Source organism: Oncorhynchus masou, unplaced genomic scaffold (assembly GCF_036934945.1).
Source record: "Oncorhynchus masou masou isolate Uvic2021 unplaced genomic scaffold, UVic_Omas_1.1 unplaced_scaffold_1446, whole genome shotgun sequence".
NCBI classification, from domain to species: domain Eukaryota; kingdom Metazoa; phylum Chordata; class Actinopteri; order Salmoniformes; family Salmonidae; genus Oncorhynchus; species Oncorhynchus masou.
Window position 1 is genome coordinate 125220 of NW_027004433.1, and position 26686 is coordinate 151905.

General features: G+C 48.6%; 1 pseudogene; it reads left to right on the top strand.

Moving 5' to 3' along the window:
- LOC135530873 (adhesion G protein-coupled receptor B3-like) overlaps window positions 1–24317 on the top strand; it is a 97488-nt pseudogene extending 73171 nt beyond the window's left edge.
- Window positions 24318–26686: the final 2369 nt, after the last annotated feature.

Genomic DNA, 26686 nt, shown 5'->3' on the forward strand with positions numbered 1-26686 from the left:
CACATGCTCTCCTTGTGTAGCCTACTCTAATTACGCATGCTCTCCCTGTGTAGCCTACTCTAATTATGCATGCTCTCCCTGTGTAGCCTGCTCTAATTACGCATGCTCTCCCTATGTAGCCTACTCTAATTACGCATGCTCTCCCTGTGTAGCCTGCTCTAATTACGCATGCTCTCCCTGTGTAGCCTACTCTAATTACGCATGCTCTCCCTGTGTAGCCTGCTCTAATTACGCATGCTCTCCCTGTGTAGCCTACTCTAATTACGCATGCTCTCCCTGTGTAGCCTGCTCTAATTACGCATGCTCTCCCTGTGTAGCCTACTCTAATTACGCATGCTCTCCCTGTGTAGCCTGCTCTAATTACGCATGCTCTCCCTGTGTAGCCTACTCTAATTACGCATGCTCTCCCTGTGTAGCCTACTCTAATTACGCATGCTCTCCCTGTGTAGCCTACTCTAATTACGCATGCTCTCCCTGTGTAGCCTACTCTAATTACGCATGCTCTCCCTGTGTAGCCTACTCTAATTACGCATGCTCTCCCTGTGTAGCCTACTCTAATTGCACATGCGCTCCCTGTGTAGCCTACTCTAATTACGCATGCTCTCCCTGTGTAGCCTACTCTAATTACACATGCTCTCCCTGTGTAGCCTACTCTAATTACGCATGCTCTCCCTGTGTAGCCTACTCTAATTACGCATGCTCTCCCTGTGTAGCCTACTCTAATTACGCATGCTCTCCCTGTGTAGCCTACTCTAATTACACATGCTCTCCCTGTGTAGCCTACTCTAATTACGCATGATCTCCCTGTGTAGCCTACTCTAATTACACATGCTCTCCCTGTGTAGCCTACTCTAATTACACATGCTCTCCCTGTGTAGCCTACTCTAATTACGCATGCTCTCCCTGTGTAGCCTACTCTAATTACGCATGCTCTCCCTGTGTAGCCTACTCTAATTACGCATGCTCTCCCTGAGTAGCCTACTCTAATTACGCATGCTCTCCCTGTGTAGCCTACTCTAATTACGCATGCTCTCCCTGTGTAGCCTACTCTAATTACGCATGCTCTCCCTGTGTAGCCTACTCTAATTACGCATGCTCTCCCTGTGTAGCCTACTCTAATTACGCATGCTCTCCCTGTGTAGCCTACTCTAATTACGCATGCTCTCCCTGTGTAGCCTACTCTAATTACGCATGCTCTCCCTGTGTAGCCTACTCTAATTACGCATGCTCTCCCTGTGTAGCCTACTCTAATTACGCATGCTCTCCCTGTGTAGCCTACTCTAATTACGCATGCTCTCCCTGTGTAGCCTACTCTAATTACGCATGCTCTCCCTGTGTAGCCTACTCTAAGTCGTCCAGAGTAGACTGATAAGACTGCTTTAATTTGGTGAACTGATAGAGGGAACATACCATTTTCAGATTAGGCCTATAATTAGAATAGATCATTACAATAGAATGGCCCGCCCTGTTCTTCATTCACAATTGGTGATTACATAATTATTCATTGTTCACTTCCCCTCACTCATCAACTCCCCCATACTTTACTTAATTTATTTAATTTGTTGTTATATGTGTGAAATTAGTTTTGGTATAGTTTAGGTTCAGTTTTCAGGCAAATGTGGAGTGATTATCAGCTGGGCAGTGGAGTGGAGCAGGCCCTACTGTTGGGAGAAGGAGTGGAGCAGGCCCTACTGTTGGGAGAAGGAGTGGAGCAGGCCCTACTGTTGGGAGAAGGAGTGGAGCAGGCCCTACTGTTGGGAGAAGGAGGGGCAACAGGACCTACTGTTGGGAGAAGGAGTGGAGGAGGCCCTACTGTTGGGAGAAGGAGTGGAGCAGGCCCTACGGTTGGGAGAAGGAGGGGCAACAGGCCCTACTGTTGGGAGAAGGAGTGGAGCCGGCCTTACTGTTGGGAGAAGGAGGGGCAACAGGCCCTACTGTTGGGAGAAGGAGGGGCAACAGGCCCTACTGTTGGGAGAAGGAGGGGCAACAGGCCCTACTGTTGGGAGAAGGAGTGGAGCAGGCCCTACTGTTGGGAGAAGGAGTGGAGCAGGCCCTACTGTTGGGAGAAGGAGTGGAGCAGGCCCTACTGTTGGGAGAAGGAGTGGAGCAGGCCCTACTGTTGGGAGAAGGAGGGGCAACAGGGGAAAACCTTTCCAAAATATGACATGCCTTCTTAAAACTGGTTATAATTCCAGTTCTGTTGTTGATATTAAGACTTAAAGACTTAACACGTGGCAGAGTAATATAAAATGACTGCTTTAGCAGTTCTAGTGTTTAGGATAAAAGTAATGAATAAAAAGTCAAATCCAAATTCTGTTATCTATCTGGAATAACACCAGGAATACATACCAGGAAACAATAATAACTGTGCAAAGAATATATACCAGGAATAATCCCACGCCTGCCTGCCCATCCCTCTGGCCATGCAGTCATACGACCTCCACCTCCATCACCCTCTACCCCTACCCCCTACCCTCTACCCCCTACCCCCTACCCCCACCACTACCCTCTACCCCCTACCCCCACCACTACCCCCTAACCCTACCCTCTACCCCCTACCCCCTACCCCTACCCTCTACCCCCTACCCCCTACACTCTACCCCACGCCCTCCCTCTACCCCTACCCCCTACCCCCACCCCTACCCCTACCCTCGACCCCCTACCCCCTACCCTCTACCCCACCCCCTACCCCTACCCCCACCCCCTACCCCCTACCCTCTACCCCTACCCTCTACCTCACCCCCTCCCCCTACCCCTACCCACTACCCTCTACCCCTACCCTCTACCCCTACCCCCTACCCCCTACCCCTACCCCCTACCCTCTACCCCTACCCCCTACCCTCTACAACTACCCACCCCCTACCCCTACCCCCTACCCTCTACCCTTACCCTCTACCCCTCCCCCTACCGCTACCCCCTACCCTCTACCCTCTACCCTACCCTCTACCTCCTACCCCTACCCCCTACCCTCTACCACTACCCCCTACCCCCTACATTCTACCCCTACCCCCTACCCTCTACCCCCACCCCCTACCCCTCCTTCCTCTCTCTCTCTGCACCACTGTTTATCTCCCTGCTCCACTCTGTGGTGATTCAGGCTGAAAACAAAAAGGGAAGTGTTATGTTTTCTGTTTCTGGCCGTGCTGCTCTGCTCTGGGCTGGACACACGCACGCACGCACACACGCACACACGCACGCACGCACACACGCACGCACGCACACACGCACGCACGCACGCACACACGCACGCACGCACACACGCACGCACGCACGCACACACGCACACACGCACACACACACACACACACACACACACACACACACACACACACACACACACACACACACACACACACTGCTGACCTTGTGTTCTCCTTGCAGCCTGTTGGTTTTCGAACAGGCAATTCCCCTGTGGAGGATTCAGAAGGCCAAGATTAAAATGGCCGCAAATGCATTCCAAATGGCACCCTTCCTAGTGCACTACTTTCGACCAGGACCAATAGGGACCAGCTCTCACCAAAAGTAGTGCATTATGTAGTGAATATGCTACCATTTGGGATGCAGACATCAGCTCTGCAGTGGTGGAGAGATGCACAGAGAACAGCAGTACAGGATGTTCTGTCCCCAAACAGAGGGTATTTCTGACTTCTGACAAGGGAGCTTTTGAACAAAAAGCTAGCCTCTCCTGGTTATGTGTCTGGGGTTTTGGGGGTTTTCCAAGGTGAACCAAACCGTAATAAGATAAAAAGGTGTCTTAGGTATCCGGGATTTCAGGGCGAATTTGAGGAAAGTCCTCCTCGGAGGCTTGTCGGCTCTGTGCTTAGTTATATCAGGAACATCTAATCCTCTATAGTGGCTCTTTTGAAGTAGTGTCCCTGCGTCCTATTTGAAGAGATTGGTAGTCAAGTTTTGTCGGTTTCTTCCCAACTGTATGAGGAAATAGTCATTACACTGTAAAATGGGCACATCCGGTTCATTGTTTCAATTTGTGCGAAGTGTCCTGGCATTATTTACATTTTTACATATATTCATCAAAAGGAAATGCAACAATGGTTTGAAATCAGAATGATTTAAAATAAGCATACAATATGAAATAAACAGATCATACAGAACAGACTGACAGATTAGTTCTCAGTATGGTCCATTCATTCCCCACTAACTCCCCTGTCTGTCAGTATGGTCCATTCATTCCACTAACTCCCCTGTCTGTCAGTATGGTCCATTCATTCCACTAACTCCCCTGTCTGTCAGTATGGTCCATTCATTCCACTAACTCCCCTGTCTGTCAGTATGGTCCATTCATTCCACTAACTCCCCTGTCTGTCAGTATGGTCCATTCATTCCACTAACTCCCCTGTCTGTCAGTATGGTCCATTCATTCCACTAACTCCCCTGTCTGTCAGTATGGTCCATTCATTCCACTAACTCCCATGTCTGTCAGTATGGTCCATTCATTCCCCCCACTAACTCCCCTGTCTGTCAGTATGGTGCATTCATTCCACTAACTCCCCTGTCTGTCAGTATGGTCCATTCATTCCCCACTAACTCCCATGTCTGTCAGTATGGTCCATTCATTCCACTAACCACCATGTCTGTCAGTATGGTGCATTCATTCCACTAACCACCATGTCTGTCAGTATGGTGCATTCATTCCACTAACTCCCCTGTCTGTCAGTATGGTGCATTCATTCCACTAACTCCCCTGTCTGTCAGTATGGTTCATTCATTCCCCACTAACTCCCCTGTCTGTCAGTATGGTCCATTCATTCCCCACTAACTCCCCTGTCTGTCAGTATGGTCCATTCATTCCCCACTAACTCCCATGTCTGTCAGTATGGTCCATTCATTCCCCACTAACTCCCCTGTCTGTCAGTATGGTCCATTCATTCCCCACTAACTCCCCTGTCTGTCAGTATGGTCCATTCATTCCCCACTAACTCCCATGTCTGTCAGTATGGTCCATTCATTCCCCACTAACTCCCATGTCTGTCAGTATGGTGCATTCATTCCACTAACTCCCCTGTCAGTCAGTATGGTGCATTCATTCCCCACTAACTCCTCTGTCAGTCAGTATGGTGTATTCATTCCCCACTAACTCCCCTGTCAGTCAGTATGGTCCATTCATTCCCCACTAACTCCCCTGTCAGTCAGTATGGTGCATTCATTCCCCACTAACTCCCATGTCTGTCAGTATGGTGCATTCATTCCCAACTAACTCCCATGTCAGTCAGTATGGTGCATTCATTCCCCACTAACCACCATGTCAGTCAGTATGGTACATTCATTCCACTAACTCCCCTGTCAGTCAGTATGGTGCATTCATTCCCCACTAACTCCCCTGTCTGTCAGTATGGTGCATTCATTCCCCACTAACCACCCTGTCTGTCAGTATGGTCCATTCATTCCCCACTAACCACCATGTCAGTCAGTATGGTGCATTCATTCCACTAACTCCCCTGTCAGTCAGTATGGTGCATTCATTCCCCACTAACTCCCATGTCTGTCAGTATGGTGCATTCATTCCCAACTAACTCCCATGTCAGTCAGTATGGTGCATTCATTCCCCACTAACCACCATGTCAGTCAGTATGGTACATTCATTCCACTAACTCCCCTGTCAGTCAGTATGGTGCATTCATTCCCCACTAACTCCCCTGTCTGTCAGTATGGTGCATTCATTCCCCACTAACCACCCTGTCTGTCAGTATGGTCCATTCATTCCCCACTAACCACCATGTCAGTCAGTATGGTGCATTCATTCCACTAACTCCCCTGTCAGTCAGTATGGTCCATTCATTCCCCACTAACTCCCATGTCTGTCAGTATGGTGCATTCATTCCCCACTAACTCCCCTGTCTGTCAGTATGGTGCATTCATTCCCCACTAACTCCCCTGTCTGTCAGTATGGTGCATTCATTCCCCACTAACCACCATGTCAGTCAGTATGGTGCATTCATTCCACTAACTCCCCTGTCAGTCAGTATTGTGCATTCATTCCCCACTAACTCCCCTGTCTGTCAGTATGGTGCATTCATTCTCCACTAACCACCCTGTCTGTCAGTATGGTCCATTCATTCCCCACTAACCACCATGTCAGTCAGTATGGTGCATTCATTCCACTAACTCCCCTGTCAGTCAGTATGGTGCATTCATTCCACTAACTCCCCTGTCAGTCAGTATGGTCCATTCATTCCACTAACTCCCAAGTCTGTCAGTATGGTGCCTGCATTCCACTAACCACCCTGTCTGTCAGTATGGTGCCTGCATTCCACTAACCACCCTGTCTGTCAGTATGGTGTATCCATTCCCCACTAACTCCCATGTCAGTCAGTATGGTGCATTCATTCCCCACTAACTCCCATGTCAGTCAGTATGGTGCATTCATTCCCCACTAACTCCCAAGTCTGTCAGTATGGTGCCTGCATTCCACTAACCACCCTGTCTGTCAGTATGGTGTATTCATTCCCCACTAACTCCCCTTTCTCTCCTCTCCACAGCTCTCCACAAAGACATGGGCTCTTGTCGCGCGGCGACCATCACCGGCACCCTATCCCGCATCTCTCTGAATGACGAGGAGGATGAGAAGGGTCCCGAGGGGCTCAACTACTCCACCTTACCCGGCAACATCATCTCCAAGGTGATGATCCAGCAGCCCGGCATGCACATGGGCCCCATGGGGGACATGGGTGAGGGCTGCCTGGGCGACAGCGTGTCCGACATGCGCCGCACCGTCTACCTGTGCACCGATGATGCTCTCCGTCAGTCCGACCAGGATATGGGCGGGCACGGGCATGGCGGGATGGGCAGTGGCCACGACATGGGCAGCATGGGCGGTATGGGCGGTATGGGCGGACATTCACCCCAAGGCCAGATGATGGAGACAGACTACATTGTGATGCCACGAGCTTCGGCGGCGGCAGCAGGATCTGGGAACTGTAACACACTTCCCACTCTCCTGAAGGACGATAGCTCCACCAAGATGAACATGGGCCTGGGCATGGGAGATACGCTGCCCCATGATAGGATGATGCAACACTACAAGATGGCACCGGACTTCAGCATGAGCCCGACGGGGATGGGTGGGATTGGGGTCATGGAGCACATGAACATGGGGGTGAACATGGATCAGAACCTACAGCAGCAGTATGGGTCAGGAGGAGGACAGGAACACATGCAGCAGAACCTGCCCTTTGAACCCCGAACCGCTGTCAAGAACTTCCTGGCTGAGATGGAAGAGACTGGAGGGCTGTCGAGGAGCGAGACGGGATCCACCATATCCATGAGCTCCTTAGAGGTAGGCTGGCGTGGAGAAGACTGTTGAAGTGTTTGATAATCTTAGAGGTAGGCTGGAGTGGAGAAGACTGCTGAAGTGTTGGATAACCTTAGAGGTAGGCTGGAGAAGAGAAGACTGTTGAAGTGCTGGATAACCTTAGAGGTAGGCTGGAGAAGAGAAGACTGTTGAAGTGCTGGTTTGACCTTAGAGGTAGGCTGGAGAAGAGAAGACTGTTGAAGTGGTGGATAACCTTAGAGGTAGGCTGGAGTGGAGAAGACTGTTGAAGTGGTGGATAACCTTAGAGGTAGGCTGGAGAAGAGAAGACTGTTGAAGTGGTGGATAACCTTAGAGGTAGGCTGGAGAAGAGAAGACTGTTGAAGTGGTGGATAACCTTAGAGGTAGGCTGGAGAAGAGAAGACTGTTGAAGTGTTGGATAACCTTAGAGGTAGGCTGGAGTGGAGAAGACTGTTGAAGTGGTGGATAACCTTAGAGGTAGGCTGGAGAAGAGAAGACTGTTGAAATGGTGGATAACCTTAGAGGTAGGCTGGAGAAGAGAAGACTGTTGAAGTGTTGGATAACCTTAGAGGTAGGCTGGAGTGGAGAAGACTGTTGAAGTGGTGGATAACCTTAGAGGTAGGCTGGAGAAGAGAAGACTGTTGAAGTGGTGGATAACCTTAGAGGTAGGCTGGAGTGGAGAAGACTGTTGAAGTGTTGGATAACCTTAGAGGTAGGCTGGAGAAGAGAAGACTGTTGAAGTGGTGGATAACCTTAGAGGTAGGCTGGAGTGGAGAAGACTGTTGAAGTGGTGGATAACCTTAGAGGTAGGCTGGAGAAGAGAAGACTGTTAAAGTGTTGGATAACCTTAGAGGTAGGCTGGAGAAGAGAAGACTGTTGAAGTGGTGGATAACCTTAGAGGTAGGCTGGAGTGGAGAAGACTGTTGAAGTGGTGGATAACCTTAGAGGTAGGCTGGAGAAGAGAAGACTGTTAAAGTGTTGGATAACCTTAGAGGTAGGCTGGAGAAGAGAAGACTGTTGAAGTGGTGGACAACCTTAGAGGTAGGCTGGAGAAGAGAAGACTGTTGAAGTGTTGGATAACCTTAGAGGTAGGCTGGAGAAGAGAAGTCTGTTGAAGTGTTGGATAACCTTAGAGGTAGGCTGGAGTGGAGAAGACTGTTTTTTTATTTTTTTTATTTTATTTTACCTTTATTTAACCAGGTAGGCTAGTTGAGAACAAGTTCTCATTTACAACTGCGACCTGGCCAAGATAAAGCATAGCAGTGTGAACAGACAACACAGAGTTACACATGGAGTAAACAATTAACAAGTCAATAACACAGTAGAAAAAAAGGGGAGTCTATATACAATGTGTGCAAAAGGCATGAGGAGGTAGGCGAATAATTACAATATTGCAGATTAACACTGGATTGATAAATGATCATGTACAGGTAGAGATATTGGTGTGCAAAAGAGCAGAAAAGTAAATAAATAAAAACTGTGGGGATGAGGTAGGTGAAAATGGGTGGGCTATTTACCAATAGATTATGTACAGCTGCAGCGATCGGTTAGCTGCTCAGATAGCTGATGTTTGAAGTTGGTGAGGGAGATAAAGGTCTCCAACTTCAGCGATTTTTGCAATTCGTTCCAGTCACAGGCAGCAGAGTACTGGAACGAAAGGCGGCCGAATGAGGTGTTGGCTTTAGGGATGATCAGTGAGATACACCTGCTGGAGCGCGTGCTATGGATGGGTGTTGCCATCGTGACCAGTGAACTGAGATAAGGCGGAGCTTTACCTAGCATGGCCTTGTAGACGACCTGGAGCCAGTGGGTCTTGCGACGAATATGTAGCGAGGGCCAGCCGACTAGAGCATACAAGTTGCAGTGGTGGGTAGTATAAGGTGCTTTAGTGACAAAGCGGATGGCACTGTGATAAACTGCATCCAGTTTGCTGAGAAGAGTGTTGGAAGCAATTTTGTAGATGACATCGCCGAAGTCGAGGATCGGTAGGATAGTCAGTTTTACTAGGGTAAGCTTGGCAGCGTGAGTGAAGGAGGCTTTGTTACGGAATAGAAAGCCGACTATTGATTTGATTTTCGATTGGAGATGTTTGATATGGGTCTGGAAGGAGAGTTTGCAGTCTAGCCAGACACCTAGGTACTTATAGGTGTCCACATATTCAAGGTCGGAACCATCCAGTGTGGTGATGCTCGTCGGGCATGCGGGTGCAGGCAGCGATCGGTTGAAAAGCATGCATTTGGTTTTACTAGCGTTTAAGAGCAGTTGGAGGCCACGGAAGGAGTGTTGTATGGCATTGAAGCTCGTTTGGAGGTTAGATAGCACAGTGTCCAATGACAGGCCGAAGGTATATAGAATGGTGTCGTCTGCGTAGAGGTGAATCAGGGAATCGCCCGCAGCAAGAGCAACATCATTGATATATACAGAGAAAAGAGTCGGCCCGAGAATTGAACCCTGTGGCACCCCAATAGAGACTGCCAGAGGAACGGACAGCATGCCCTCCGATTTGACACACTGAACTCTGTCTGCAAAGTAATTGGTGAACCAGGCAAGGCAGTCATCCGAAAAACCGAGGCTACTGAGTCTGCCGATGAGAATATAGTGATTGACAGAGTCAAAAGCCTTGGCAAGGTCGATGAAGACGGCTGCACAGTACTGTCTTTTATCGATGGCGGTTATGATGTCGTTTAGTACCTTGAGTGTGGCTGAGGTGCACCCGTGACCGGCTCGGAAACCAGATTGCATAGCGGAGAAGGTACGGTGGGATTCGAGATGGTCAGTGACCTGTTTGTTGACTTGGCTTTCGAAGACCTTAGATAGGCAAGGCAGAATGGATATAGGTCTGTAACAGTTTGGGTCCAGGGTGTCTCCCCCTTTGAAGAGGGGGATGACTGCGGCAGCTTTCCAATCCTTGGGGATCTCAGACGATATGAAAGAGAGGTTGAACAGGCTGGTAATAGGGGTTGCGACAATGGCGGCGGATAGTTTCAGAAATAGAGGGTCCAGATTGTCAAGCCCAGCTGATTTATACGGGTCCAGGTTTTGCAGCTCTTTCAGAACATCTGCTATCTCGATTTGGGTAAGGAGAACCTGGAGAGGCTTGGGCGAGGAGCTGCGGGGGCCGGAGCTGTTGGTTGAGGTTGGAGTAGCCAGGCGGAAGGCATGGCCAGCCGTTGAGAAATGCTTGTTGAAGTTTTTAATAATCATGGATTTGTCGGTGGTGACCGTGTTCCCTAGCCTCAGTGCAGTGGGCAGCTGGGAGGAGGTGCTCTTGTTCTCCATGGACTTCACAGTGTCCCAGAACTTTTTGGAGTTGGAGCTACAGGATGCAAACTTCTGCCTGAAGAAGCTGGCCTTAGCTTTCCTGACTGACTGCGTGTATTGGTTCCGGAGTGTTGATTTAACCTTAGAGGTAGGCTGGAGTGGAGAATACTGTTGAAGTGTTGGATATCCTTAGAGGTAGGCTGGAGTGGAGAAGACTGTTGAAGTGGTGGATAACCTTAGAGGTAGGCTGGAGTGGAGAAGACTGTTGAAGTGGTGGATAACCTTAGAGGTAGGCTGGAGAAGAGAAGACTGTTGAAGTGTTGGATAACCTTAGAGGTAGGCTGGAGAAGAGAAGACTGTTGAAGTGTTGGATAACCTTAGAGGTAGGCTGGAGTGGAGAAGACTGTTGAAGTGGTGGATAACCTTAGAGGTAGGCTGGAGTGGAGAAGACTGTTGAAGTGTTGGATAACCTTAGAGGTAGGCTGGAGAAGAGAAGACTGTTGAAGTGTTGGATAACCTTAGAGGTAGGCTGGAGAAGAGAAGACTGTTGAAGTGTTGGATAACCTTAGAGGTAGGCTGGAGAAGAGAAGACTGTTGAAGTGTTGGATAACCTTAGAGGTAGGCTGGAGAAGAGAAGTCTGTTGAAGTGGTGGATAACCTTAGAGGTAGGCTGGAGTGGAGAAGACTGTTGAAGTGGTGGATAACCTTAGAGGTAGGCTGGAGAAGAGAAGTCTGTTGAAGTGTTGATTTAACCTTAGAGGTAGGCTGGAGAAGAGAAGACTGTTGAAGTGTTGGATAACCTTAGAGGTAGGCTGGAGTGGAGAAGACTGTTGAAGTGTTGGATAACCTTAGAGGTAGGCTGGAGTGGAGAAGACTGTTGAAGTGTTGGATAACCTTAGAGGTAGGCTGGAGAAGAGAAGACTGTTGAAGTGGTGGATAACCTTAGAGGTAGGCTGGAGTGGAGAAGACTGTTGAAGTGTTGGATAACCTTAGAGGTAGGCTGGAGAAGAGAAGACTGTTGAAGTGTTGGATAACCTTAGAGGTAGGCTGGAGAAGAAGACTGTTGAAGTGTTGGATAACCTTAGAAGTAGGCTGGAGAGGAGAAGACTGTTGAAGTGTTGGATAACCTTAGAGGTAGGCTGGAGAAGAGAAGACTGTTGAAGTGTTGGATAACCTTAGAGGTAGGCTGGAGTGGAGAAGACTGTTGAAGTGTTGGATAACCTTAGAGGTAGGCTGGAGAAGAGAAGACTGTTGAAGTGTTGGATAACCTTAGAGGTAGGCTGGAGTGGAGAAGACTGTTGAAGTGTTGATTTGACCTTAGAGGTAGGCTGGAGTGGAGAAGACTGTTGAAGTGTTGGATAACCTTAGAGGTAGGCTGGAGTGGAGAAGACTGTTGAAGTGTTGATTTGACCTTAGAGGTAGGCTGGAGTGGAGAAGACTGTTGAAGTGTTGATTTGACCTTAGAGGTAGGCTGGAGTGGAGAAGACTGTTGAAGTGTTGATTTGACCTTAGAGGTAGGCTGGAGTGGAGAAGACTGTTGAAGTGTTGATTTGACCTTAGAGGTAGGCTGGAGTGGAGAAGGCTGTTGAAGTGTTGATTTGACCTTAGAGGTAGGCTGGAGTGGAGAAGGCTGTTGAAGTGTTGGATAACCTTAGAGGTAGGCTGGAGAGGAGAAGACTGTTGAAGTGTTGGATAACATTAGAGGTAGGCTGGAGAAGAGAAGACTGTTGAAGTGTTGGATAACCTTAGAGGTAGGCTGGAGAGGAGAAGACTGTTGAAGTGGTGGATAACCTTAGAGGTAGGCTGGAGTGGAGAAGACTGTTGAAGTGGTGGATAACCTTAGAGGTAGGCTGGAGAAGAGAAGACTGTTGAAGTGTTGGATAACCTTAGAGGTAGGCTGGAGAAGAGAAGACTGTTGAAGTGTTGGATAACCTTAGAGGTAGGCTGGAGAAGAGAAGACTGTTGAAGTGGTGGATAACCTTAGAGGTAGGCTGTAGAAGAGAAGACTGTTGAAGTGGTGGATAACCTTAGAGGTAGGCTGGAGAGGAGAAGACTGTTGAAGTGTTGGATAACCTTAGAGGTAGGCTGGAGAAGAGAAGACTGTTGAAGTGTTGGATAACCTTAGAGGTAGGCTGGAGAAGAGAAGACTGTTAAAGTGGTGGATAACCTTAGAGGTAGGCTGGAGTGGAGAAGACTGTTGAAGTGTTGATTTGACCTTAGAGGTAGGCTGGAGAGGAGAAGACTGTTGAAGTGTTGATTTAACCTTAGAGGTAGGCTGGAGTGGAGAAGGCTGTTGAAGTGTTGATTTAACCTTAGAGGTAGGCTGGAGAAGAGAATACTGTTGAAGTGTTGATTTAACCTTAGAGGTAGGCTGGAGAAGAGAATACTGTTGAAGTGTTGATTTAACCTTAGAGGTAGGCTGGAGAAGAGAAGACTGTTGAAGTGTTGATTTGACCTTAGAGGTAGGCTGGAGAGGAGAAGACTGTTGAAGTGTTGATTTGACCTTAGAGGTAGGCTGGAGAGGAGAAGACTGTTGAAGTGTTGATTTGACCTTAGAGGTAGGCTGGAGTGGAGAAGACTGTTGAAGTGGTGGATAACCTTAGAGGTAGGCTGGAGAAGAGAAGACTGTTGAAGTGTTGGATAACCTTAGAGGTAGGCTGGAGAAGAGAAGACTGTTGAAGTGTTGATTTGACCTTAGAGGTAGGCTGGAGTGGAGAAGACTGTTGAAGTGTTGGATAACCTTAGAGGTAGGCTGGAGAAGAGAAGACTGTTGAAGTGTTGAATAACCTTAGAGGTAGGCTGGAGTGGAGAAGGCTGTTGAAGTGTTGATTTGAACTTAGAGTTAGGCTGGAGAAGAGAAGACTGTTGAAGTGTTGATTTGACCTTAGAGGTAGGCTGGAGAAGAGAAGACTGTTGAAGTGTTGGATAACCTTAGAGGTAGGCTGGAGAAGAGAAGACTGTTGAAGTGTTGGATAACCTTAGAGGTAGGCTGGAGAAGAGAAGACTGTTGAAGTGGTGGATAACCTTAGAGGTAGGCTGGAGAAGAGAAGACTGTTGAAGTGTTGATTTGACCTTAGAGGTAGGCTGGAGAAGAGAAGACTGTTGAAGTGGTGGATAACCTTAGAGGTAGGCTGGAGTGGAGAAGACTGTTGAAGTGGTGGATAACCTTAGAGGTAGGCTGGAGAAGAGAAGACTGTTGAAGTGGTGGATAACCTTAGAGGTAGGCTGGAGAAGAGAAGACTGTTGAAGTGTTGGATAACCTTAGAGGTAGGCTGGAGAAGAGAAGACTGTTGAAGTGGTGGACAACCTTAGAGGTAGGCTGGAGTGGAGAAGACTGTTGAAGTGGTGGATAACCTTAGAGGTAGGCTGGAGAAGAGAAGACTGTTGAAGTGGTGGATAACCTTAGAGGTAGGCTGGAGAAGAGAAGACTGTTGAAGTGTTGGACAACCTTAGAGGTAGGCTGGAGTGGAGAAGACTGTTGAAGTGGTGGATAACCTTAGAGGTAGGCTGGAGAGGAGAAGACTGTTGAAGTGTTGGATAACCTTAGAGGTAGGCTGGAGAGGAGAAGACTGTTGAAGTGTTGGATAACCTTAGAGGTAGGCTGGAGTGGAGAAGACTGTTGAAGTGGTGGACAACCTTAGAGGTAGGCTGGAGAGGAGAAGACTGTTGAAGTGTTGGATAACCTTAGAGGTAGGCTGGAGTGGAGAAGACTGTTGAAGTGGTGGACAACCTTAGAGGTAGGCTGGAGAAGAGAAGACTGTTGAAGTGTTGGATAACCTTAGAGGTAGGCTGGAGAAGAGAAGACTGTTAAAGTGTTGGATAACCTTAGAGGTAGGCTGGAGAAGAGAAGACTGTTGAAGTGGTGGATAACCTTAGAGGTAGGCTGGAGAAGAGAAGACTGTTGAAGTGGTGGATAACCTTAGAGGTAGGCTGGAGAAGAGAAGACTGTTGAAGTGGTGGATAACCTTAGAGGTAGGCTGGAGAAGAGAAGACTGTTGAAGTGTTGGACAACCTTAGAGGTAGGCTGGAGAAGAGAAGACTGTTGAAGTGTTGGATAACCTTAGAGGTAGGCTGGAGAAGAGAAGACTGTTGAAGTGTTGGATAACCTTAGAGGTAGGCTGGAGAAGAGAAGTCTGTTGAAGTGTTGGATAACCTTAGAGGTAGGCTGGAGAAGAGAAGACTGTTGAAGTGTTGGATAACCTTAGAGGTAGGCTGGAGTGGAGAAGACTGTTGAAGTGTTGGATAACCTTAGAGGTAGGCTGGAGAAGAGAAGACTGTTGAAGTGGTGGATAACCTTAGAGGTAGGCTGGAGAAGAGAAGTCTGTTGAAGTGTTGGATAACCTTAGAGGTAGGCTGGAGTGGAGAAGACTGTTGAAGTGTTGGATAACCTTAGAGGTAGGCTGGAGAAGAGAAGACTGTTGAAGTGTTGGTTTAAGTAAATAAAGGTTTTGTTTGTTGTTATGTTCCACTGAGAAATTGTGGCAGAGGTAAATACAGAATTAATGTGTAGCTGTGTTCAAGTGAGAAGATCGTCACGTTGTTGCCGTAAAATAAAATGGGCTTATTTTGTCATGGTTAGAATCTTATTTAGTGTTCATTAATATAATTATAATTTCTATAGTATTCAGAAGTTAATGACCCCTCATGTTAACAGACTGTCTAATTATCCGCAATATGTTTCTTTTGTCTTCAGAGAAGAAAGTCGCGCTACCAAGATCTGGACTTTGAAGTAAGTCAACTTACTGTTTGGCCAAGTGCATGCTTCAGGCTTTTGTTGCACTGAGCATTTGTGTTCGCCCTACCCTTTAATTGACTATTGTTGTTACACTGAGCATTTGTGTTTGCCCTACCCTTTAATTTACTACTGTTGTTACACTGAGCATTTGTGTTTACCCTACCCTTTAATTTACTACTGTTGTTACACTGAGCATTTGTGTTTACCCTACCCTTTAATTTACTACTGTTGTTACACTGAGCATTTGTGTTTACCCTACCCTTTAATTTACTACTGTTGTTACACTGAGCATTTGTGTTTACCCTACCCTTTAATTTGACTACTACCTTGTGTAGCACTTAAGCTTATTGGAGTAACATGGTTTTGACACATAACAGATGTATTGATGTGTGGCGTAGTTAAAGTAAAAGCAACGCTGTCAATCTAAACCCGTACAGGGCCGCCAGCAAATCTCCCTGCTCATGTAGTTCCCCTCCATCTCCGACATACATCCATTGGCTATGAGTTGATTTGAAAACTGTTTTGCTTTATGAGATCACATGCACATTTCACACCTGACTTCTGCACTTTTTCTATGGTAAATATGACATTGGCTGACAGCCCAAGACATACATGTCTCACAGCACTTTTGTGGGTTTATTCCATTTCTCCATCAAATTTGTGTCATCTGACTATTCTGCATAAATGCAAAAGGTAGATTTGATAATAAAATTGGTCATAAATGTAATTACTCAACTGGCTTACATTATATGCAAAAAAATCCTTAAAAGACATTGGCCCCTTTAATATGTCTCAGGCTTGCCGTAATACCAGTGGCAGATTAAATGCTATTCAGAAAGGTGCACTGGTTGGAGAGGATAATTCATTGCATTATAATCTCCATCCTATTATTGGCTTTGATTTCCAAACCAAAACGAACCACTTGCCATTGCAGAAAGTCATGCACACCAGGAAAAGACACATGGAGCTGTTCCAAGAACTGAATCAGAAATTTCAAACCCTGGATCGATTTCAAGACATACCAAATATGGGCAGCATGGTGAGTAATAATACCAGGAACAGGAAATCAGCAGTAACAGGAAATGGTGAAGGAGGGAGATGATTGGTCAGCGGTCGTCTGTTGTAGACCAATTACAGAGCAGGAGAAGATCCAGGTGGGGTTATTGGTTGAAGCTGGTGGTTGTCGACCAATTAGAGTACAAAACAAGATAAAGTCAGGATATATAGTATTTTTTAGATGTCCATTCGCTCAGCAACACACGTAGTGAGTCATTGAGCAAATGAACAGATCCAGTGACATGGCCCTATACCTAGCAGGCCTGCCAGCTGCTACTGGTGAGGGGGTTCAGTGACATGGCCCTATACCTAGCAGGCCTGCCAGCTGCTACTGGTGATGGGGTTCAGTGACATGGCCCTATACCTAGCAGGCCTGCCAGCTGCTACTGGTGAGGGGGTTCAGTGACATGGCCCTATACCTAGCAGGCCTGTCAGATGCTACTGGTGATGGGGTTCAGTGACATGGCCCTATACCTAGCAGGCCTGCCAGCTGCTACTGGTGATGGGGTTCAGTGACATGCCAGCCCTATGGTGGGGGTTCACATGGCCCTATACCTAGGCCTGCCAGCTGCTACTGGTGATGGGGTTCAGTGACATGGCCCTATACCTAGCAGGCCTGCCAGCTGCTACTGGTGATGGGGTTCAGTGACATGGCCCTATACCTAGCAGGCCTGCCAGCTGCTACTGGTGATGGGGTTCAGTGACATGGCCCTATACCTAGCAGGCCTGCCAGCTGCTACTGGTGATGGGGTTCAGTGACATGGTCCTATACCTAGCAGGCCTGCCAGCTGCTACTGGTGATGGGGGTTCAGTGACATGGCCCTATACCTAGCCTGCCAGCTGCTACTGGTGATGGGGTTCAGTGACATGGCCCTATACCTAACAGGCCTGTCAGCTGCCTACTGGTGATGGGGTTCAGTGACATGGCCCTATACCTAGCAGGCCTGCCAGCTGCTACTGGTGATGGGGTTCAGTGACATGGCCCTATACCTAGCAGGCCTGCCAGCTGCTACTGGTGATGGGGTTCAGTGACATGGCCCTATACCTAACAGGCCTGCCAGCTGCTACTGGTGATGGGGTTCAGTGACATGGCCCTATACCTAGCAGGCCTGCCAGCTGCTACTGGTGATGGGGTTCAGTGACATGGCCCTATACCTAGCAGGCCTGCCAGCTGCTACTGGTGAGGGGTTCAGTGACTATACTGGTGAGCTGGGGTTCAGTGACATGGCCCTATACCTAACAGGCCTGCCAGCTGCTACTGGTGAGGGGTTCAGTGACATGGCCCTATACCTAACAGGCCTGCCAGCTGCTACTGGTGAGGGGTTCAGTGACATGGCCCTATACCTAGCAGGCCTGCCAGCTGCTACTGGTGATGGGGTTCAGTGACATGGCCCTATACCTAGCAGGCCTGCCAGCTGCTACTGGTGATGGGGTTCAGTGACATGGCCCTATACCTAGCAGGCCTGTCAGCTGCTACTGGTGAGGGGTTCAGTGACATGGCCCTATACCTAACAGGCCTGTCAGCTGCTACTGGTGAGGGGTTCAGTGACATGGCCCTATACCTAGCAGGCCTGCCAGCTGCTACTGGTGAGGGGTTCAGTGACATGGCCCTATACCTAGCAGGCCTGTCAGCTGCTACTGGTGATGGGGTTCAGTGACATGGCCCTATACCTAGCAGGCCTGCCAGCTGCTACTGGTGAGGGGTTCAGTGACATGGCCCTATACCTAGCAGGCCTGTCAGCTGCTACTGGTGATGGTTCAGTGACATGGCCCTATACCTAGCAGGCCTGCCAGCTGCTACTGGTGAGGGTTCAGTGACATGGCCCTATACCTAGCAGGCCTGCCAGCTGCTACTGGTGAGGGGTTCAGTGACATGGCCCTATACCTAACAGGCCTGCCAGCTGCTACTGGTGAGGGGTTCAGTGACATGGCCCTATACCTAGCAGGCCTGTCAGCTGCTACTGGTGATGGGGTTCAGTGACATGGCCCTATACCTAGCAGGCCTGCCAGCTGCAGTGACATGGTGAGGGGTTCAGTGACATGGCCCTATACCTAGCAGGCCTGCCAGCTGCTACTGGTGAGGGGGTTCAGTGACATGGCCCTATACCTAGCAGGCCTGCCAGCTGCTACTGGTGATGGGGTTCAGTGACATGGTCCTATACCTAGCAGGCCTGCCAGCTGCTACTGGTGGGGGGGTTCAGTGACATGGCCCTATACCTAGCAGGCCTGCCAGCTGCTACTGGTGAGGGGGTTCAGTGACATGGCCCTATACCTAGCAGGCCTGCCAGCTGCTACTGGTGAGGGGGTTCAGTGACATGGCCCTATACCTAGCAGGCCTGCCAGCTGCTACTGGTGATGGGGTTCAGTGACATGGCCCTATACCTAGGCCTGCCAGCTGCTACTGGTGATGGGGTTCAGTGACATGGCCTATACCTAGCAGGCCTGCCAGCTACTGGTGATGGGGTTCAGTGACTGCTACTGGTGAGGGGGTTCCATGGCCCTACCCTAGCAGGCCTGTCAGCTGCTACTGGTGAGGGGGTTCAGTGACATGGCCCTATACCTAGCAGGCCTGCCAGCTGCTACTGGTGAGGGGGTTCAGTGACATGGCCCTATACCTAGCAGGCCTGCCAGCTGCTACTGGTGATGGGGTTCAGTGACATGGCCCTATACCTAGCAGGCCTGCCAGCTGCTACTGGTGATGGGGTTCAGTGACATGGCCCTATACCTAGCAGGCCTGCCAGCTGCTACTGGTGAGGGGTTCAGTGACATGGCCCTATACCTAACAGGCCTGCCAGCTGCTACTGGTGAGGGGGTTCAGTGACATGGCCCTATACCTAGCAGGCCTGTCAGCTACTGGTGATGGGGTTCAGTGACAGGGGTTCAGTGACATGGCCCTATACTGCCAGCTGCTACTGGTGAGGGGTTCAGTGACATGGCCCTATACCTAGCAGGCCTGCCAGCTGCTACTGGTGATGGGGTTCAGTGACATGGCCCTTCCTAGCAGGCCTGCCACTATGGTGAGGGGGTTCAGTGACATGGCCCTATACCTAGCAGGCCTGCCAGCTGCTACTGGTGATGGGGTTCAGTGACATGGCCCTATACCTGGCAGGCCTGCCAGCTGCTACTGGTGAGGGTTCAGTGACATGGCCCTATACCTAGCAGGCCTGTCAGCTGCTACTGGTGAGGGGGTTCAGTGACATGGCCCTATACCTAACAGGCCTGTCAGCTGCTACTGGTGATGGGGTTCAGTGACATGGCCCTATACCTAGCAGGCCTGTCAGCTGCTACTGGTGAGGGGGTTCAGTGACATGGCCCTATACCTAGCAGGCCTGTCAGCTGCTACTGGTGATGGGGTTCAGTGACATGGCCCTATACCTAGCAGGCCTGCCAGCTGCTACTGGTGATGGGGTTCAGTGACATGGTGACTGGGCCCTATACCTAACAGGCCTGCCAGCTGCTACTGGTGAGGGTTCAGTGACATGTACCTAGCAGGCCTGCCAGCTGCTACTGGTGAGGGGGTTCAGTGACATGGCCCTATACCTAGCAGGCCTGTCAGCTGCTACTGGTGAGGGGTTCAGTGACATGGCCCTATACCTAACAGGCCTGCCAGCTGCTACTGGTGAGGGGGTTCAGTGACATGGCCCTATACCTAGCAGGCCTGCCATGCTACTGGTGGGGGTTCAGTGACATGGCCCTATACCTAGCAGGCCTGCCAGCTGCTACTGGTGGGGGGTTCAGTGACATGGCCCTATACCTAGCAGGCCTGTCAGCTGCTACTGGTGAGGGGGGTTCAGTGACATGGCCCTATTATGTCACCTACTGCAGTGACCTGCAGGCCTGCCAGCTGCTACTGGTGAGGGGGTTCAGTGACATGGCCCTATACCTAACAGGCCTGTCAGATGCTACTGGTGAGGGGGTTCCTGCCAGGCTGTTACTGGTGAGGGGTTCAGTGACATGGCCCTATACCTAGCAGGCCTGTCCAGCTGCTACTGGTGAGGGGGTTCAGTGACATGGCCCTATACCTAGCAGGCCTGCCAGCTGCTACTGCAGTGACATGGCCCTATACCTAACAGGCCTACCAGCTGCTACTGGTGATGGGGTTCAGTGACATGGCCCTATACCTAACAGGCCTACCAGCTGCTACTGGTGAGGGGGTTCAGTGACATGGCCCTGCAGGCCTGTCAGGCTGGTGGGGGTTCAGTGACATGGTCCTATACCTAGCAGGCCTGCCAGCTGCTACTGGTGATGGGGTTCAGTGACAGGCCCTATACCTAGCAGGCCTGTCAGCTGCTACTGGTGATGGGGTTCAGTGACATGGCCCTATACCTAAAGGCCTGCCAGCTGCAGTGACACTGGGCCTGCCAGGGGTTTCAGTGACATGGCCCTATACCTAGCAGGCCTGTCAGCTGCTAATGGGGTTCAGTGACATGGCCCTATACCTAACAGGCCTGTCAGCTGCTACTGGTGATTCAGTGACATGGCCCTATACCTAGCAGGCCTGTCAGCTGCTACTGGTGAGGGGGTTCAGTGACATGGCCCTATACCTAGCAGGCCTGCCAGCTGCTACTGGTGATGGGGTTCAGTGACATGGCCCTATACCTAGCAGGCCTGTCAGATGCTACTGGTGAGGGGGTTCAGTGACATGGTCCTATACCTAACAGGCCTGTCAGCTGCTACTGGTGAAGTGACATGGCCCTATACCTAACAGGCCTGCAGATGCTACTGGTGAGGGGGTTCAGTGACATGGTCCTATACCTAGCAGGCCTGTCAGCTGCTACTGGTGATGGGGTTCAGTGACATGGCCCTATCCTAACAGGCCTGTCAGATGCTACTGGTGAGGGGGTTCAGTGACATGGTCCTATACCTAGCAGGCCTGTCAGCTGCTACTGGTGAGGGGGTTCAGTGACATGGTCCTATACCTAACAGGCCTGTCAGCTGCTACTGGTGATGACATGGCCCTATACCTAGGGCCTGCCAGCTGCTACTGGTGAGGGGTTCAGTGACATGGCCCTATACCTAGCAGGCCTGCCAGCTGCTACTGGTGGGGGGTTCAGTGACATGGCCCTATACCTAACAGGCCTGTCAGCTGCTTGATGACATGGCCCTATACCTAGCAGGCCTGCCAGCTGCTACTGGTGGGGGGTTCAGTGACATGGCCCTATACCTAGCAGGCCTGCCAGCTGCTACTGGTGGGGGGTTCAGTGACATGGCCCTATACCTAGCAGGCCTGTCAGCTGCTACTGGTGGGGGGTTCAGTGACATGGCCCTATACCTAGCAGGCCTGCCAGCTGCTACTGGTGAGGGGGTTCAGTGACATGGCCCTATACCTAGCAGGCCTGTCAGCTTGCTACTGGTGAGGGGTTCAGTGACATGGCCCTATACCTAGCAGGCCTGCCAGCTGCTACTGGTGAGGGTTCAGTGACATGGCCCTATACCTAACAGGCCTGCCAGCTGCTACTGGTGATGGGGTTCAGTGACATGGCCCTATACCTAGTGTCAGCTGCTACTGGTGATAGTGACATGGCCCTATACCTAGCAGGCCTGCCAGCTGCTACTGGTGATATTCAGTGACATGCCTATGCCAGCTGCTACTGGTAATGGCCCTATATAAGGCCTGCCAGTGCTTGATGGGGTTCAGTCATGGCCCTATATAAAGGCCTGTCAGCTGCTACTGGTGATGGGGTTCAGTGACATGGCTTTACCTAAGGCCTGCCAGCTGTAATTTCAGTGACATGGTCCTATACCTAAGGCCTGCCATGCTCACTGGTGAGGGGGTTCAGTGACATTTATACCTACATGCCAGCTGCTAACGTTCAGTGACATGGCCCTATACCTAACAGGCCTGTCAGCTGCTACTGGTGATTTCAGTGACATGGCCCTATACCTAGCAGGCCTGCTGCTAAATTCAACATGGCCCTATACCTAACAGGCCTGCCAGCTGCAGTGAATGGTCCATGGCTGCCAGGCTGGTGAGGGGGTTCAGTGACATTAAATGCAGGCCTGCCAGTGCTGGCTAACATGGCTATACCTAGCAGGCCTGGCTGATTTCAGTGACATGTACCTGCTGCTAGTGCTGGCTGCTAGGCTGGCCCAGATTAAATTCTCCCATATTGAACTGAAGGTCCAAGGCTCCACTCGGACAAGGATCCAAGGAATCGAGAAAAGGATCTTGCTTGGCTCTCTTTACCACCACCCAGCAAATTAGTGTTCATGGGCTGGCTGATTAAATGTACTGCAGTGCTGGCTGTAGGCTGGCTGATTAAATGTACTGCAGTGCTGGCTAGGCTGGCTGATTAAATGTACAGGCAGTGCAATGGCAGTGCTGGCTGACTGGCTGGAGGCTGGCTGATTAAATGTACTGCAGTGCTGGCTGGGCTGGCTGATTAAATGTACTGCAGTGCTGGCTAGGCTGGCTGATTAAATGTACTGCAGTGCTGGCTAGGCTGCTGATTAAATGTACTAGTGCTGGCTGATTAAATGTACTGCAGTGCTGGCTAGGCTGGCTGATTAAATGTACTGCAGTGCTGGCTAGGCTGGCTGATTAAATGTACTGCAGTGCTGGCTAGGCTGGCTGATTAAATGTACTGCAGTGCTGGCTAGGCTGGCTGATTAAATGTACTGAGTGCTAAATGTTAAATGTACTGCAGTGCTGGCTAGGCTGGCTGATTAAATGTACTGCAGTGCTGGCTAGGCTGGCTGATTAAATGTACTGCAGTGCTGGCTAGGCTGGCTGATTAAATGTACTAGTGCTGGCAGTGCTGGTGCTGGCTAGGCTGGCTGATTAAATGTACTGATGTATTGCTGCTAGGCTGGCAGATTAAATGTACTGCAGTGCTGGCTAGGCTGGCAGATTAAATGTACTGCAGTGCTGGCTAGGCTGGCTGAATAGCTGGCAGGCTCCAGAGCTACAGACAACATTAGTGACCATTGTGTGTTCCCTGACTGCATAGTAACAGCTCTGATAGCTCGCTGTCTATTTGACTCCCTACTAGTCTCTTTGTGAGTGTCAGTGAGAGTACATCCAGATTATGGGAACAGAACGGCACACAGTCAGACACAGTGGAAGCTCGTCCTCTGGTCCCTCTTCACCGTTATTCAGCTGGAAGGGAACACACTATTCATTTGATTTCTTCCATGATATAATCTAACCATATTATTCACAGTTGAGATACTTACCATTACCTTTTGTCACTTACACTTCTCATAGAACCATTACACCATTAATATGCTCTACCAGAACATTAGTTGAGGTGATCAATGCATAGAGGCACTACAGCACGATTCAAAGTCTCTGCATAATCCATTGTTTTGCTACACTTTATAATAACTTTCATGGATAATCCATTATAACTTTCATATTAATGTTTATAAATGTTTTAAAGTGATGAAATTCAAATGTATTTATAAACAGTTTATTCATGCTTATTCATTAAAGTTATTATCAACCAATGTTACCCAATGTTTAAGAAGAAGAACTGTAACCAGTGACAGTGAGGCATGCTCCCTTCTAATTAATAACCCTCACATATCCCTGTATGTATATATCCCTGACCCTATCCTATATATTACATATAAAGTACATGTGGTATAACATATAGTAACAATTTATAGTGAACCATGTTTAGTGACTGTAAGGCATGCTACCTGCTATGTCCTGCTATGTCCCTGTCCATATCTGCTGCTAACCTGTCCCTGTCCCTGTCCTCCCAAGGACAAGGCCATGGCCAACAAGAACCCCTGGGAGAGCTACAACCCAGCCTGCGAGTACCAGAACTACGCCAGTATGAATGCACTAGACCCTGACCCCAAGGACTCTCTGGAGATGACCGCAGCAGAGTGGGAGAAGTGTGTCAATCTCCCCTTAGACGTCCAGGAAGGAGACTTCCAGACAGAGGTCTGATCTGATCTGATCTAAACAAACCAGGAAATGAGTCCAAAATGGCACCCTATTCCCAATGAAGTGCACTACTTATGACCAGGTCCCTATAGGCCTCTTTTTCACCAGTACCCAAAGGGCTCTTTTGAACAGGACTAATAGGGCTCTGGTCAAAAGTGCACTTTAATAGGGTGACATTTTGGATGGACACCAGGAAGGAGACTTCCAGGAAGTAAAAACCAGGAAGAAAAACCAGGAGAAAAATGATAACCAGGACATAAAACTCTGTATTTTGCACTGAAAAATGGACAGACTGTCCTAACAGCCTTGGCCTAGTACATATCTGGATTCTAAAAGGATGACAAGGACATGATGTGTACCATTTAAGAGGAAAACACAGAGGACAGGAGGAAAAAAATACAACAAAAAATACAACAAAAATCATCAGTGTTACTTTTGTCTCATATGTTTTGCAGCGGGCCAGCTTGTACAATATTTACCATCATGTGTTTCAGAGTACCCATGGTAAGAAGAATTGGTTTCAAAAAGGGGAAAATCTTTCTAGATGAATAAACCTCAAAAGCTAAATGAAGACATAATACAATGTCAATCCCAATTGGGTCCAGTTTTATATTTCACAAAACTGGACCCTGGAAGCACAATGTATATATTTATGCAGGTTTTTAAAAAGTTTATAACAAGTCTGTTTGGCCATTACTATACTTTTTACTTTATAATATAAAAAAAATATATATGAGCGTGTGGCAGGCAAAGAGGATTTTTCTGTCATATAAAAATGAATGTTTGTCAAAGCTACATTTTCATTGCTTTAAATGCAATAAAGGTAATACTCACTTTTATATGAATAATATATTTCACAAACTTTAATACTGCAGAATCTTGCTTGAAGAATCTCGGCTAAAACTCTCTCATCTGCAGCCCTGTATAAAATATTTAAAAATGAAAAATGTTGTATGGTGTAAATAAACTTTTGTCTACATATGTTTTACTTGCCAATTTATTTTAATGAGAAAAAATGCCAACTTGATCAAGCGTTATAGCGTTATAAAATGTTAACATTTGAACAAGGAATGTAAATAAAAGAGGAAATTCATCGTACTGCTTCAGAGAACGTGTCAAGTCTATCTGGTGGTCATGCCTTTGTCAGATGTATTGCTCTTTAAAACAGGCCTCTCAAAGCCATGGTTCTCCTGGTGGTCATGCCTTTGTCAGATGTATTGCCAAACCAACAGGTTCTCCCTCAGTTCATACTGCTTGTCAAGTCTATCTGGTGGTCAACGGTGTCAGTTCAGAGAACGTAAGTCTATCTGGTGGTCATGCCTTTGTCAGATGTATTGCTCTTTAAACCAACAGGTTCTCCTCAGAAGCCCCGTTTATACCTTGTGCTTTAACATTTTTTATTTAACTAGGCAAGTCAGTTAAGAACAAATTCTTATTTTCAATGACCCTAGGAACAGTGTGTCGTTCTGCTTGTTCAGGGCAGGAGGACAGATTCGTATCTTGTCAGCTCAGGGGTTTGAGCATGCACCCTTCCGGTTACTAGTCCAACGCTCTAACCACTAGGCTACCCTGCCGCCCCATGTGTCCTTTGTTCTGATCTTTCCACATTCTGATTTTGCCAAATCTTTTGACAGGTGTAGACATTATAAAGACTCATTGTGATCTTCTTGTGATCAGATCTTCCTGACCAATTCCAGAGGCAGTCGGGGTACATTGTGTCTGGATATCTTACAAGTGTAGACAGATCTGAAATCATTGACAGGTGGCATGATTGACTTATGGCACAACATGTCTTAAAACAAATGCATGTATCTTATTTTGAAAAACTATTTGTGAAATAATTTACATACAAGTATACCTGTTTACATTGCAGACACTGTGGATGGATCAGAGACATTTTAATACCATGTGTAGATGCGACAAACCTTGATCAGATAGTGATGGGTATCATATTGATCAGATCACGAAACCTACATGCTAGTGCAAAGGTGTAAACAAGGCTTATTAAGATGTATTGCATCTGGTTCTGCCATTTTTGCTTTGTTTTTGACCTTCCATTAACAAACCCACATTAGGTTGGACAGAACGACCAGAATGAACAGAACCTACATGTGAAATGAAAGAAGTTAGCTTACACTTCATACAATATTCCATCCATATCGGAAGTTCAGCATGATAGAAATGTAAAGGCAAAGTTCCCAGCGTTAGCGGAGACTTGGAAATGGGGATACCTCAGTCAGTTGTCCAACTGAATGTATTCAACTGAAATGTGTCTTCTGCATTTAACCCAACCCCGAATCAGAGTGGTGCGGGGGAGAGGCTGCCTTAGTCATCCACGTCTTCAGCGCCCAGGAAACAGTGGGTTAACTGCCTTGCTCAGTGGCAGAAAGACAGATTTTTACCTTGTCAGCTAGGGGCTCCGACCCAGCAGCCTTCGGTTACTGGCCCA